This window comes from Myxocyprinus asiaticus, chromosome 11 (assembly GCF_019703515.2).
Source record: "Myxocyprinus asiaticus isolate MX2 ecotype Aquarium Trade chromosome 11, UBuf_Myxa_2, whole genome shotgun sequence".
Classification (NCBI taxonomy): domain Eukaryota; kingdom Metazoa; phylum Chordata; class Actinopteri; order Cypriniformes; family Catostomidae; genus Myxocyprinus; species Myxocyprinus asiaticus.
Genome location: NC_059354.1, coordinates 39,371,693 through 39,388,554, shown reverse-complemented (window position 1 = coordinate 39,388,554; position 16,862 = coordinate 39,371,693). Strand labels below are relative to the sequence as shown.

The 16,862-nt window shown below is 37.4% G+C and overlaps 1 protein-coding gene across 2 annotated transcripts in view; it reads right to left on the bottom strand.

The window, feature by feature from the left end:
- Positions 1–7,492, bottom strand: part of LOC127448476 (microtubule-associated protein 2-like) — a 205,174-nt gene extending 197,682 nt beyond the window's left edge. Inside the window, exon 1 of one of the 2 annotated variants that reach the window (XM_051711021.1) lies at positions 7,456–7,492. The gene's annotated coding sequence lies outside the window, so the exon portion shown is untranslated. The remainder of the gene's footprint in view (positions 1–7,455) is intronic. The other variant, XM_051711020.1, reaches the window with a different exon arrangement.
- Positions 7,493–16,862: the final 9,370 nt, after the last annotated feature.

The following is a 16,862-nucleotide window of genomic DNA, read 5'->3' as shown; positions in this document are numbered from 1 at the left end:
TTGCTCGCCTATTAGAGTACAAGCTAAATTGTACATTTGGTGCGTGTGAAGTTTGGATCCTAGATGAAACCCAGCAAACTTCAACCAGGTTTCAGCTTAAAGGGATAGTTCACCCAAAAAAGAAAATTCTCTCATCAATTCCAAAAATCTCCCTCATGCCATCCCAGATGTGTATGACTTATGTTCTTCTGCAGAACACAAACAAAGATTTTCAGAAGAATATCTCAGCTCTGTGGGTCCATACAATGCACGTGAATGGTGACTAGTGGTCGACCGATATTGGTTTTTTAATGGCTTATGCCGATATCCAGAGAGCATGGTGCCGATAGACTGATACAATGTCGATATATCACACAATTTAATATAGTAAATAACATAAACATAAAATTACTACAAAAAAAATAATAATAAACTTTTATTATTTAGCATTATATTTACCAAATTTCACACAAAACTTTAACTTTGTAAAAAATAATCTAAAAAAATAATACTGTATTTTAAATGGTAGATTCTTCTTATTTCTGTTTAGTCATAAAATTTTTGTAATTTATTTGCACATGAAGAAATTGTTAATATATTAAGAAGAAGGAAATAACAGTACACACATTAGTCCAGCAACCATGGATGGCATGTCCACATTAGCAATCACATTTACTCAAAAATACAGAATCAAACCAATTGTACATTCAGTGCATAGTGAATAAGACATTTGCTTATAGCACACGTGAAGCACTTTTACCTTGAAGTTGCACTCATGCCCTAATGCAGATCCAGCGCAAGCAGCAATCTCCTGACAGTTTAAACAGCCTGGATCCACTTGGATTGTCACGGACTGACCATCATGATTTGTGAATGAGAGGAACTTCTGATCCTGAAGTTTTGATTCTGGCTTATAGAATACGCGCTTCAGAGGAAGATATTAGATGAGCGCTCGACGGGAAGAAACGCAGGATTTTCGTGTGATTCATGAACTGCATCTGTTTAAATGATATATCTTATTTGCAGACAGTAAATAATAGACATTTTATTGATATTTGCCTTTTATCATTAGAAAAGTTAAAAGTTACAAGGAACTGCTGAGGGGAGGCTGATAGAATACGTGCTTTAGAGGTAAATAAATAAGCGCTCAACAGGATGCTGGATCTGCTCAAGTTTTGTGAGGTTTGCTTATTAAATCTGTTTAAACAAGATGTGCGCATATTTGCAGACAGTATATGATATTAGTTTTAATGATATTTGCCTTTTTATCATTAGACAAGTCAGTTAAAAGTTACAGGGAACTGTTGAGGAGAGAGAGGGAGAATGAAACAGGCAAGCACTTTAACATTATGAGCTCAAACGCGTCTGCCGCAGCTCTGATATAGGCAGACTGTTTAAATGAGACTGTGTTGCACACCGGTCTATTATTGTAGTAACATGATGGCACATAACAAGAAAATGAACCGTGACTGGTCATTTACATGTCTCAGTCACTTCACATGCAAGCAGGCAATTTTTGGCACCCTCAAGAAACGAATCGGCCAAACGCCGATCATTAAAATTGTCAGAATCGGCGATATATCGTCGACCACTAATGGTGACCAAAACTTCGAAGGTCCAAAAAGCATAAAGGTAATCCATACGACTCCAGTGGTTTAATCCATGTCTTCAATTGATTTTGGATGAGAACAGACCAAAATATCCTCCTTTTTCATTATAAATCTTGACATCAGCAGTCTCCTTGCTGATCATGATTTTAAACTCGATTACACTTCCTAGGGCTCAGCGCATGGGTCAGGCAAGTGTAATTGAGCTTGAAATCATGATTGAGTGATGTACAGTGAAAAAGGAGTTACATTTTGGTCTGTTCTCACCCAAAACCGATTGAAACCAACAGAAGAAATGGATTAAACCACTGGGGTTGTATGGATTACTTTTATAATGCCTTTATGTGCTTTTTGGAGCTTCAACATTTTGGTCACTATTCACTTGCATTGTATTGACCTACAGAGCTGAGATATTCTTCTAAAAATCTTTTTTTGTGTTCTGCAGAAAATAGAAAGTCATACACATCTGGGATGGCATGCGGGTGAGTAAATGATGAGGGAATTTTCCTTTTTGGGTGAACTACTTTAAATTTCCCTTCACTGCTTACAGCAAGACTCAAGTGCATTATTTCCATGTAGCAGCTGACCAAAAAGGCTTCAATTTCCCTTAGGTGCCCTGAAAATTCCGTTTTTCATGGCATGGTGCATTTTCTTATTTCATATGGGTTTTATCTCCTCCACTTCTAAATGTGAATGTATTACCAGCCTTGAACTTACCTGAGTCACAGGCAATCCATGCACACTGCCTATATGACCTATCAATTTTCATATCGATAAGGCTTTAAATGGTGCACTTTTAAATGCATTCATGTCCATTGTCATACAGTTGCCCAACACAATACATTATTGTGCTGGATGAAACACTCATAGACACACATTCATCTATCAGGCAGATGAGCTTACTGAGAACATCTGCCTTTATGACAATAATACATTTATCATGTCTAAACTGTAACTGATATCCTATGCTGCACAGAAGAGTTCTATTTCAGAGGTTAAACACATAGAGTGATTATAAAGTGGGTGTAAAAGACCTTTGTTTCTAACTCTGCCCTTGAGTCCTGGGGAAATTATAGGGCGATGGATCAGATGGGGTGATGGTTGCCCTGCTGATAACCAGTCTCCTCATCATCATCTGCCCACAGAGCAGGGTCAAGGTATAGAGAACGATGCTGGCCCTTTGTTCTGCCCCAGGCTTTAGTGGGGGAGGGATACGGAGCAGGGAGAGCCCATAGCAGCTCAGAGTCAAACAGTGGCAGACAGATTAGACCACTAGACAGCTTAGGGCAATCCTCACTGACAGCATAGAACTTGAGACACTCCCAGCAAAGTGGACACGTTGCCATGCAGCACATATTTGGCAGTTAAGCTTGGTTCACATTGTGAAAAAATAAATTAATAATAATAATAATAATAATAATAATAATAAAACATATTAAACATCTTTTCAGTTTAGCTTTCAAATGAGGAAGTTTTAGTATCAATATTAATATTTATTTTTCACTTGTCTGTATACCATTTGAGCTACTACTGTTATTTTTATTTGTTATTACATTTATTTTAATTTTATTAACATTAGTTATTATATTTTATTATTATTTTATTTATTTATTTATTTGGCCATTTAGGCATCTGCCTTTTAGAACAATTGGTATCTACAAATATTCTTGCCCACTTTTTATTATTATTACTATTACAGTAAGTATTATTTGCATTACATGCAACTTGCAAACACACATGCATAGCCCTGTATGTATAATACAAATGAAATCCAAACAATTTGAAATCTATTTCTGAGTTGCCCAATTACAACATAATGGAAAAAATGCAAAACATGTAGGCAGAAGCAGCACTCATTGCACATTAGTGGAATGTGCATTATCTAGTGTGAGATGGTTGGGGTAGTTGGGTGTAGAGGTGACCTGCTTTTAGGGAGTCCACGGAGAGAACAGGGAGATCATTGTTGTGGGGTCCACACTGCAACTCACTTTCCACTAACATTTCCAAAGTCAGAGCCCACCACTACCCCCGGAACACAGTTACACTTTGATCAACATTAACACAAGCCACTAACTGTATCTGTTTGAAATACTTGAAAATTGATCTGAAATGAAAGCTAATAGCTGTTAAAGAAACTGTGCCTTTATTAAATTTTGTCAAAATGCAACTTGAGAAAACCACACACTACACAAAAATGCCACAGGAACATGTGAACCAGCATTCCTTATATTTCACTTATTTAAAACAGTGGAGAATGAAACGGTTTGATTTTAATTGAAGTGGTAGTAAATAGTCACAGCAATTTAACTTAAGTCCCCATGACTACACTGATTTCATGCTGTGCTAACGTAAGGTAAAAACAACATGCTTGTTCCTGCCATCAGTGCTGAGCCAATGCAACAACATCACAAGCACGAGGGGATAAGTGGTGATCGGTTAAAATAACAGTTCATCCAAAACTGAAAACCCTGTCCTAATTTACTCACCCTCAATTCATTTCAAACCCATATGACTTTCTTTCATTGGTGAAACTGAAAAGGAGCAATTTTGAAGAATGTGCTGGTCACTTTTTTCCATGCAATTACAGAAAATGGGAACTGGGGCTTTCAAAGTTAAAAAAGGACATTCTTTTGAGTCAAATCTTTTCAATGAATAAATTGCTTCGGTTCACAAAACCAGATTCTTTCATGAATTGAACTGATCCCATCCTCAAGTTTAACTTACTGACTCAATGATCTGGTCGCATCAGTTCTCGAGATTATCATTTATTAACTATTTCAATTTCAGTTTGTTTCTCACCCAAAGCTATCGTATGTCTTCAGGAGACTTGGAATATAGCGCTTGAGTCATATGGATCACTTTAATTATACTTTTAATGAGCTTTTGAAAAAAAATTTAAGCTTGAACGGCTGATTATGACTTGATAAACACTTATTTTTTGCACTATTACTCACATATTATGATATCGAAACTAAACTATTGCTATAACGCACCATTTGAAAAACTATACATTTTAAAGCTTGTATTAGAGACCCACCAAAATTTACACACTTCTTCCAATCTGATAAGCTCCACAGTTACTCACCTCATTGAGTATTGGATTTTGGACTCTGAAGTCTGTGGTTCGAGACCAGCAAAACACGCTAGCTGAAACATGATTACGACACCGTTTCACTCGCTTTTGGCAGCCCTGCTGGACATTTCACTAAGAACCTGAAGCGTAACGTGTAATAAGGCATATAATTCTGTTTTGCTAAAATTTTGCCATTGTCACATACAATTCATGAGATCAGGCTGAAATTTTTAATTTTGGGTGAACAACCCCTTTAATGCAATTCTGTAACAAACAGTCTGCATTGAGTCAATTGAATGTACCTATTGGTCTTGCTGTAGTACTACTGACATACAGTATATGTAAAGTTCCGTACTGTAAATGTGCACATAATGCACGTAACCAAAGCTAAAAGCAGTACAGATTTCTCCAAATTCAATGCGTTCAGGTAGGGCTCCCAGAGGACTCATCATGTCAGCACCAGAGCAGCACAGGTCCGCCTGACTCCTGAGGGAATGTCCTAGTCCCTACATTATCATTGATCCAGCCAGTGTGAGGTGCTGGGGAAGGTGACCAGGAAAAGTGCCTCATACTGACTCACTACCATTTCATTAGAGATGTGTTAAGCATTTACTTGCATCTGCAAAGTGTGCACGGCCAATGGAAATCAATGTGCACAACATCATAATATGCAAATCTAACCTGTGTATGAATCTCACTCTTGATTAACGCAGCCAGTCTGTGCTTTGGCAGATTTTTGCTGGCCGCTCACAAGAACACTTATAAAATGGAGTAGTGCTCCAGTAGTCAATACAAAGAGCACTTTGCAGTGTTCACAACAGATATATTAAAACCAGGGCACAACAACCACTCCAAGGAGGACAGACTCACACAAATGTTCTCTCTGAGCCAGGACAAGCAGAAAACTGCCGGACAAGGAAAAAGAGCATTTAAAATGTTAATGTAATCACAACAGTCAACAGTGAAGTGGAGGCTAAAGAATTGTTTGAACAAGGGATTTAATAATGTAATTGGGATCCTTTTGTTTGCAAGGAACACAACTTTTGATGTAGAGTATCACATATTAAGGCTATCAAATATATTTGCAATTTTACTTGCAAATTTTTTTTCAAAATTCAAGTAAAAATTTTGTAGAGATTTAACTATTTTTTTTTCCCAGTTATTGTATGTTTAATATTGATTTTTGTTTATTTATTTTTTATTATAAATGTCCAAAAAACATTGCATCCAACAGTGCCATTACACCACAGGGCATTCAACAGGAAATAAGAGATAAATTATCTCACTTGCTGTGTTCATTTAAATAATGTGTTTGCATAAATAATCTGCCTAAACTCTTTCCAGAGATGCTTGACCGGTTGCATTTCAAGATTAAGAGTTAGACAAATACTCAAAAACAAAGGTTAAATTATATGCAGAGCCTGAATAAGTATAAAGCCTGGAACAAATTAATATTGCCAATTAAATAAAATTAATTATTTGTTGAACATGCGCAATATTAGTCTCATTCACCTTCAGAGGTTATAGATAAATTAATAACTTATTGTTGTGTCAAAATGCAGAGATAAAACAATAATGAAAAAATTGTTTCTGTTGCATATCAGTAATTAAACACCTACAAATAATTAATAATCAGTTTTTGACATTCTCTGCTTTTGTCATGGTGTGTGCGGGTGTGGGGTGCGGGTATGTGGGGTGCGGGTATTAGGGGTGGGGTGGGGGGCTTTTTGTCTCTTTTTGAACATCTGTTGTATTTGATGAAGAGGGTAGTATGCTAACAGATGGTCATAACATCTGACCAATGGTACAGTAGACACACTAACACTTGGATGCCAATGCACCTAGATATATGGCACATACTATTAGAACATGGGGAATGCGCAAACATCAGTCGTCCAGCGCAGGCTGCTGCATTCAACCTCACAGACTTCATTTCATGAATAAGCTCAAGCCGGCAGACTGGGCAGAATGCATAACGTAATAACAGACACAGCCTCATCATTAATGAATCATTGAGTCTTTTATATTGTCTCAAGGTGATTGTGTGCAAAACATGGACTGAAAAATATAATCTATTTCGGCATGACCAGCATGGCAGGTGTATAAAGATGGAAAATCACACTGATCAAAGGTAACCATCACAGCCCATCTTATATATCTACATATTAGCACTGAAAGTAAACTTAAAACAATAGGATTTAAAATCCTTACTGATAAAAAGGTAGTTTGGGTGCAGAACAACTCAGCAGTGTTAAATACCGGTTAGCTGTTGTTCAGCACCATCTCTGCTGGACTGCAAAATCTCTTCTGCGACAAAATCATCAAACCATGTTTTTGATCAGTTCTCCTCCTTTTCATGTGGTGATCAGATTAGTGTTATTTATGTTACACTACCATCCTGACAAACTATGAACTAAATCAATGGATTTCAGCACAAAGGAGCATTAAACAGGGAGATAAGTGGAAAAATGTAAGCAGTCCTTAGATATTCAAACAGAAGTCGGCATACACTCAAAAAAAAAAAAAAAAAAGGTTCATATTTTCTAAAAGAATTAAATAATTAATTAAAATTGGAGCACACTCTACATCAGCACCCATGTACTCAGAGGAACAATGTGTCCTTTCTCAAGCAATAGCGATTATCTATGCCATTAACATCGATCAATGTATGCATCAGAAGTATTTAAATTCCCGCGTGTCACATAACTTCAGAGTAGATGCAGATATACATATGCAAATCGTGCTTCTCCCATGAAATTATGGCTTTTCTATAAATTATTAAATGTAGCGGATTACCTGCTCAGCGTGGTGCGTCCGCTGCAGGCTTCCTCTCGGAGCGCAGTGAACGCCGCCGGTGAAGATCCGCCTACCCCCCCAAAATCCCGCCCACTGATGCCTAATCCCGCCCATTGATTAATAATTACCGTAAATCACAGTGTGAACGTGCCCAAGCAACTGGTGCACATGTTGCGTTCGGTTCGGACATTTCAAGGTTATGTATAATCTTGAGTACAAGACGTGTTTAAATAGCTATAGACCTTATTCACGCAACGGTGAAAAGCTCCTAGATCACATCTGATTTTCTACAACTCATGTTGTCTGGAGTTCTTTGTATACTGAATGTTCTTGGACAGATATTTAAACACTTTAAACTGCAGTACAGCCCATTGAAGAGATGGTAAATCTATCCCTCACAGCCTCGTTGTCATTCCCATTAAAAATCAAAGATGGCGCTAGCGTGAATAAGGTCATTAACAGAAAATAAAGCGAGTCGAAATTAATTTTTGTGGTAATCAACATTATGCCACAAATGCTGTCGATTGAACTTAACTTTTATTGAACCTGGAACATTAATTTATAACATTAATTAGACTAATGCTTTAAGATTGTTGCACGTACATTTAAATGATTAACTTTATTAAATGTAAAGAAATGTATTTGTATAGTGCTTTCACAATACATATTGTTTCAGTGCTGCTTTACAGAAAATCATGCATTAATCACTTCTATGGTACTGTATATTCTATTAGATAAAGGTTACAAATTGTAACTGGATTCTACCTGTATCAGGATAGCAATGACTGGATCTAACCAATATAGAACTCTTTTGGCACTATTATACCTTCCATTCCAATGAATACAAGATGAGACCTTAAAAAGAACATATACACAAACCCTGATAGGTTTAGGAGTACTTAACATCCTTTCTCCACTACATGTCTCAAATGTTAGGCAACACAGTCTCACACACTTTGTGCCACATTCATTTCCGGGAAGAAATTAGTGATCCATAAATTGTGAATAAACCTCAAGAGGGCAGTTACAACCATTGACATGCTTGCATCAATGCATTTTAAAGTTAATGGCCACATTGGGATTTCAATTTAGCTTGGCAAACAAACACCGCCCTGTAGACCTCACAACCTCAGCACTAGATAGAAATGGCAAGATAGAGAGATTTGTATTGATCCCACAGAGGAAATTCAGATTAAAACAGAACACAACAATGCAACTACATAAGCAGTGTGGTTGAACAGTTCACAAGGGGAAACACTTGAGAGTGCAATTAAATATATACAGTATTGCATTACTGCAATGCATTTAAACAGGTAACTGTACAGAAACATTACATATAAAACTGTATCACTTCCACATTCTCTTCATACTGTAAATAATGACTGTTGTCAGTGGTTTCCAGGTACATTAGAAAACCATCCAATTCATTTGGCTTGCTTCTTTTCAGCTGCTGGTTATTTTCCCTGAACAACAAGATCAAATCTCTTGTGCTCCTACACTTTTTTTTTGTTGGATACATGTCATCATTATGCAGGTGTTGCTGTTTTATGCAAAGATGGTGTCCTTAAAATGAAAATATGGGTATGTATGTAAATAAAAGCTGATTTGAGTCATGTTGTCATAGAGACAAATATATAGTGGGGGGAAGGTGTGAAAGACACTCAAAGAAAAGAAACACTCTTCCATCCTCTCCACTTCCTTAAATTAGAAAAGCTGAGTGAAGGTCCAGTGTAGACGCAAGAGCCCTTGTCACTATGGAGACAGCCCCGGTACTTCGAATAGAGTCAAACAGGTGTGAGAATTGGGCGTGCATTGGTACTTGATTCAGGAGGCATAGTGTATCACGTCTGTCATCTCTGCATGGTTATATCAACAGACAGATGATTCTGACTTACAGATTAGTGGACAAACAGAAAACACAACATTCACGAACCGTCAATCTAAGCTTTGGAATTGAATTTAGAGACCCAACACCTCAGAACTGAAGAACTCCCAACCCTAGTTATGTGTGCTATATGTTAGAAAACAATTGCCAACATCAGTGTTCGTACAGATGCTTCAAAGTTAAATTCAAAGACTTTCAAGGACATTTCAAGCACATTTTTTTTGTTGTTGTTTTCAAGGACTTTGCTCGAGATGTCATTAAAACAAATTATTTTTGTTAATTTTAAATAAAAATATTTTAACCATACAGTTAATTTATTTTTATAAAACATCACTTATTACAAGTACAACTACATATTCTCACAGTAACAATTCTTGGTTTCTTCTTTTATCATTTAATTTTGTTTCATGAACGAGTGTTAAATGGGTTACAATACCAAATTCTGAGGGTTAAATGGGGTACAACACCAAATATTTTTGTGTGAAAATATTAGTAAAAATGTGAATTAATAACTTCTTAACATGCTGGGAAAAATCACTTTATGCATATATAAGCAGCCTCTGAACTTTGACCTTAATTATTTTCCAAAACTTTTTGTATTACATTTTTTTTTTCAAACATAAAAAAAGGTTTTAACCTTGATAACACCAATGCCATGAAATCAAACACTCTTTTTAAATTATTAAAATTATTAATAATAATTTTGTTTTGCTTTTTTGCACATTTGTTCAGCCTTGCACTAATGCTTTTATTAAAAATAAGTACAAAATAAATACACAAATAACTTTACATGTCATAGAAGTGGTGTACCATATGAAGGGGCCAAGGGTTTTTTTTCAGGCAATTAACAATTTCAAATATATTTTCTAAAAAATTTGCAAAACAGAGTCAAGCCATTTCATACCATTAAAGGTTAGGTTATAAAATTATAAAATTAATTATAAAAAAAAAAAAAAAGCTATTTGAAAGCATTTTCATGACTAAAAAAGTCAGAAATAACCTATTTTGTGAGACACAAAGCTTTCTTTACAGAAGGGGCGCTAGATGGCTCACAAAACTGAATCTTCCATTGATCTGCATTCAAATCATTCAAAACGTTTTACATCTCATATAACTTTTTCACTCCGGAGAGTAAATTGTAATTAAAACTGATAGTCGCAAGGATTCATACTTGTTAAATCCACTACAGCAATATCTATACAATATATAATTTTTAAATTCTCCAGTAACAATTGATTGTGATTGGCCTATTCTGAACAGCGCTGCCAAAAGTAGCAGGTGTCACGTGACAGCGCCTTCTATGCGCTACCTGTTTCAGCAGTGGTCTTCTGGTCTGTCATCGTGCTTTTCCGAATATAACTAAATACATTTAATTTATTAAATGATTTAGGGTACGTTTACACGACAACGATGTACTAAAAACGGAAAAGTTTTTCCTTTGCGTTTTTGAAAAGTTTTGAGTAAAGACGCTGTCAAAACGATCCCCGTTCACACGGATCCGCGAAAACTACTAAAAACGCTGTATTATGCATGCCAGGCCAGTAGTTGGCGATGTCACTTTGTAAAGAAACACTACACGCCTGCGCACATAAGCATTCTTCCACAGAGCGGTGAATACAAAATATGAAGATGGCGATCGCTGGTCGTAGTAGTGATGCAGTAAATCTACACTTTGCTGGAGAAGCGTCAATAAACTCAAAATCTTGAGCATAGTCCTGTAGTCCGCCATTGTAGTTTTGAATGTCTCGCATGTTGTTTTTAAGTAATACGTGTGCGCATGATGTCATCGTTCTCACAAATTCGCGTTTTTGTATGTTTACACGGAGACGATAACGGCATAGTTTTCAAAAACTTGCACTTTGAAACCCATTTTCAAAAGTTTGTGTTTTCAGGCCCCAAAACGCCGTTGTCGTGTAAACGAACAGCCAAAACTCATAAAAAGTTTTCCGTTTTTAGTTGAAAACGTTGTCATGTAAACAGCCCCTTAAGCAACATATTTTAAGATTTTCTGTAATTCAAGAACTTTTTAAGCACCTCTTGGTGAAAATTCCTATTTTCAAGGGTTTTCCAGGACTTACATTTGAAAAAGCCAAATTCAAGTACTTCAAGGACTTCAAGCACCTTGTACGAACCCTGTCTCATATGCTGGGTATGAAAGGAAGTTGAGGACATAAAAAAATATCTACATTAGTGCAGCGCACATCTTACCTTAATAATTTGAATGCCACTTTCCCATCCCTGGAAAAATACAGAGTGCGTGCCTTTACAGTCTGAGTTTGACATTCTTATGTCACACCACACTACTGAATTTCTGCAAACTAGGTCTACCAACTTTGAACATGTTGATAAAGCCAGTAAATTGCTGCAGGCAGCTTCCTCTCATCAAATCTTTCAGATCTGACAGATTGGCTTTGCATTTCTTTATGTGAATAATGAACATATATTTTAAAAACTCTGTCACACATTACTGAGGAGAGAACTGAACCAAAAGCCCCTCAGTACCCTCCCTTTCTATTCTTAAAAAGGATGCTATCGCTTATGTCACTGGCTAGGAGATTAATATTGACTAAGTGGAAATCAAAAATTCTCCCTTCACACACTCACTGGTTAAGAGATCTTTATTTTCTTAAGTTATAAAAAGGCTTTACATAAGGAATGTTTCACACAAATTCAGGAAATTATGGGGTCCATTCTTCCAGTACATCCAGACCATTGTTGTCATCTATTACTAACTTATTACCCCCCCCCCCCCCAAAAAAAAAAAAAAAATTGACATAATAAAAGTAAAAATGCCCCTGAAAATAAATTTTGGGAGCATGTATAGCCCTTGAAAGAAAAGGTTTATTTCGGACACGATGGTTACACACACATGTGCGATTTTGAGGAATGAAATTTGAACATAGTCCATTTGGATATATGAGAGGAATGACCTTGTTTCATTGATTTATTTCTCCTAATCCTATCTGTCAGATAAAGAAATTAATTTGTAATGCAAATGAATGCATGACTTTGTGAGGAACAGGTTTCTCATTTATTGTCCTCAAGGTTTGTCACACAAAGTGATAATGAAGCAGCACCAGTGTTCTGTGTACTTCATCGAACTGCAGCAAAGTCCCTGTGAACCTCCCCCTGCAGGTAGAAGTAAATCACAGCACATGTCTCAGTGGAGCTATAAATAATGATCCCTCATTCCCTGAGAGTTCATAACAAAAGAGAATGTGAGAGAAAGAGAAGTGCAGATCAATGCGCTCTCAAAGCAGTTCTGATCAATACTGTGGCCATGCACAAACCCAGACTGTTTAACTTTATTTCTGAAACAGGCCAGCAAAACACACAAACCTCTGAAAAACAGTAATCTGAAAAGCACATCTGGGCAAAGTGAGTAGAATCATCAAGCAGTTTTCAGTGTTCAATCTATTGTTTTGTCACCATTGAGAACAACAGTAACAGACTGCTTGCCTGCAAATGCAATTTTCAGGAGTAGTTGTGTGACACATGAGCACCCCTATATGGTTGATATGAGTATTAAATTTTTGTGCTCTACAGCGATGTTTTTCTTAGTGGGTTCCGCAGGGCTGGAATAGCTATCGGAAGCACCAGTAAAAATCCTTGTGGCCTCGCCAGACTTGTGACTGATATAGCTTTATTTTATTACCTGCTTGATGCATGCCCAACTATTGCGGGTTGTGTTGGGGGAGGGGGGGTCTTTTAAAGGTGTTATGCATAGAGAAATCTAATTTTCCTTGATCTGTTGACATATAAGAGGTCATAGTACTATAAAAACATACTGTAAGTTTCAGAACTCAAAACTTGTTTGTTAGTCCAAAAAAAGGCTTTATTGAAACCAATATTCCTAAACGACTCGTTTTCTACTTCCTCGTCTCTGTTACATAATAGAGATGAATATATCAGCACAAGTCTGCCTCTACATAAACAGGTCAATGCCTACTTCTTCATCATCGCCTCTTTGGCCCACCCACAGGTTCACGGTTAGAGCGATGATAAGAGTCGGCACGGCAGGGAGAAACACAGGGATTATTGGAGCAACAAGAGGTTTGCGATGCCTGCTAAAGGTTGTGCAGTGCAAGGCTGTGGAAAAACAGACTCTCTGCATTTGATTCCTAATGATCCTAACATTAGGAAAGAGTGGCTGATGTTTATTTTTAATGAAGTCCTGGATCGCGTCAGTAAGACATTTTACTGTGGATCCTTTTCAAACAAGACACGGTTTGACACAAAATTTGCAGAGAGACTTAAATTAAAAGTTGATGCAGTGCCAACTATATTGGACCCAACAGTAATGTTGCAACAGAAAAGTGTGAGTATCCATGTTAACTGTATTGCTTCATATTAGGGTTGAAACGAATGGTCGACGTTATCATCAACGTCAACAATAAAAAACTGTCGACAAAAATGTTCATTGTCGAATAGTCGTTTGATGTCATTTAACGTAACATGATATCACATTAAACTCTAATAATGACTCGCAAGAACAGCACTGCAGCTCGCACCTGACCAAGGAGAGAAAGAATTACACAGCTCAAAGTCCAGATGCACTCTAAACTTTCACAGCTTCAGGTGATGTAGATCGCAAAGTATGAGGGAATTATAATGCAAAAATACAAAATAAGTAAATACAGAAGCATTCTCCTTGTGGAGTAAGTGGAGCTGGAGCAAAACTTGCGTGTCAAGCGTCTTTAAAGGAAACACCCCGGCATTACATCTTAAATGCAGTTTTATTTAATGTGTTATAGCTTTATTAAAGTTCAAATAATACGGAAGCAGGTCATGTTAATAACTACAAACTCCGAAACTGGCATTTCTCTGTGCGGTCAGCGCCTCTTATATGAGTTGCGCAAAGTGTCCCGATCTAAGAGGGAAGAGATTGAAACTGCACCCGGCTGAGACATACTCTGTCGTGAAGATACTCGTCCCTCGAGTGCACACTTGCTGCAGCTAGATTATAACGTGATGGCTCGTAACTTATTTAATCATAATATATGTGTCACGGTGCATTTCTTATCGTGCAGAAAATTGGCAATACGAAGCTTTATTAATAAGAGAGAGTTTGTTTTTATGTGAGTTAAAGATGGACTGAAGTGAACAGAAAGGTGAGAGAGGGTAGTCTTCGCCCCATTATACACTGCAGCAAAATACATATTTGATTTGTTTTGGCTTGTTTTCCAAAAATAATATTTAAAACAACGTACATATACATTAGCAGCTATACTGCAGAATAAAAAATTGTTATCTGAGAATGTTGAATATAATATAAAAAATACAAATAAACTCAGCAAATAAAAGAAACGTCCTCTCACTTTCAACTGCTTTTATTTTCAGCAAACTTAACATGTGTAAATATTTGTATGAACATAAAAAGATTCAACAACTAAGACATAAACTGAACAAGTTTCACAGACATGTGACTAATAGAAATGGAATAATGTGTCCCTGAACAAGGGGGGGGTGGGGGGGTCAAAATCAAAAGTAACATTCAGTATCTGGTGTGGCCACCAGCTGCAATAAGTACTGCAGTGCATCTCCTCCTCATGGACTGCACCAGATTTGCCAGTTCTTGCTGTGAGATGTTACCTCAACTCTTCCACCAAGGCACTTGCAAGTCCCAGACATTTCTGGGGGGAATGGCCCTAGCCCTCACCCTCCGATCCAACAGGTCCCAGACGTGCTCAATGGGATTGAGATCCGGGCTCAACGCTGGCCATGGCTGAACACTGACCTTCCTGTCTTGCAGGAAATCAGAACGAGCAGTATGGCTGGTGGCATTGTCATGCTGGAGGGTCAAGTCAGGATGAGCCTACAGGAAGGGTACCACATGAGGGAGGAGGATGTCTTCCCTGTAATGCACAGCGTTGAGACTGCCTGCAATGACAACAAGCTCAGTCCGATGATGCTGTGACACACCGCTCCAGACCATGACGGACCCTCCACATCCAAATCGATCCCGCTCCAGAGTATAGGCCTCGGTGTAATGCTCATTCCTTCGATGATAAACGTGAGTCCGACCATCACCCTTGGTGTGACAAAACCGTGACGCGTCAGTGAAGAGCACTTTTTGCCAGTCCCATAGGCGACGTTGTTGCCGGTGATGTCTGGTAAGGACCTGCCTTACAACAGACCTAAAAGCCCTCAGTCCAGCCTCTCTCAGCCTATTGCAGACAGTCTGAGCACTGATGGAGAGATTGTGTGCTCCTGGTGTAACTCGGGCAGTTGTTGTTGCCATACTGTACCTGTCCCGCAGGTGTGATATTTGGATGTACCGATCCTGTGCAGGTGTTGTTACATGTGGTCTGCCACTGCGAGGACGATCAGCTGTCCTTCCTGTCTTCCTGTAGCGCTGTCTTAGGCGTCTCACAGTACAGACATTGCAATTTATTGCCCTGGCCACATCTGCAGTCCTCATGCCTCCATGCAGCATGCCTAAGGCACATTCACACAGATGAGCAGGGACCCTGGGCATCTTTCTTTTGGTATTTTTGGTCTCTTTAGAGTCCTGAGTTTTTATAACTGTGACCATAATTGCCTACCGTCTGTAAGCTGTTAGTGTCTTAACGACCGTTCCACTGGTGCATGTTCATCAATTGTTTATGGTTCATTGAACAAGCATGGAAAACATTGTTTAAACCCTTTACAATAAAGATCTGTAAAGTTATTTGTATTTTTACAAAATTATCTTTAAAATACAGTGTCCTGAAAAAGGGTTTATTGTAAAATATCTAAACATCCTTTAAAAAAGATGCATTCACCTGAGAAGCAGCATATAAGATATTTAGACTTGCTTTTAGAGAATAAATCTTGAATATAAATATATTTTGTCTTTACTGCACTCGCAGAAGTATAACCAAGTGAAAAAAATACACTTATATACAAGATACATTCTCTTAAAGCAAGTCTAAATATCTTATATGTTGCTTCTCAAGTAAATGTATCTTGTTTTAAGGATTTTTAGACCATTTTAAATGGAAAACGAGACAAAAACACTTGATAACAAGATTTCATATGCAAATATGTTACCCAATCTTAGCAGTGGGCGTTTACACTGAAGTCTTAAAGGGGACACGACCTGAAAATTGAGCTTTTTAATCAGAGGGCCAAAAACAGGATAGAAAATGGACAATTATTTCTAAATGATGACTATTTTTGATGAAAAAATTTTACTAACATTATAAGTGGACCTCAGTGAACATTATTTAAAAAATGCAATACATGACACCTTTAAGAATGTTACTGCAAAGTTTGCACCGCTCCCTGATTGGTGGATCTCACTCCAGAATTGTGGGTAAAGTAGTTTTGCCAAGAATTTAGAATCTATAATTGGGGTTATGAAAGGGGTCCTTGGTTAAAAAAACGTTTGAGAAACTCTGCTTTAAGGTGTTCAGCAAGTTCGCTTCTAAATGTCTTTAATGCAATATCAGGTAAATTCATACACCTTTCCAAAACTTTTCTTATAGTTACCAAATATCCCAAAACATTCATCAAATCCTTTCAAAATGTGTAAAGCCTG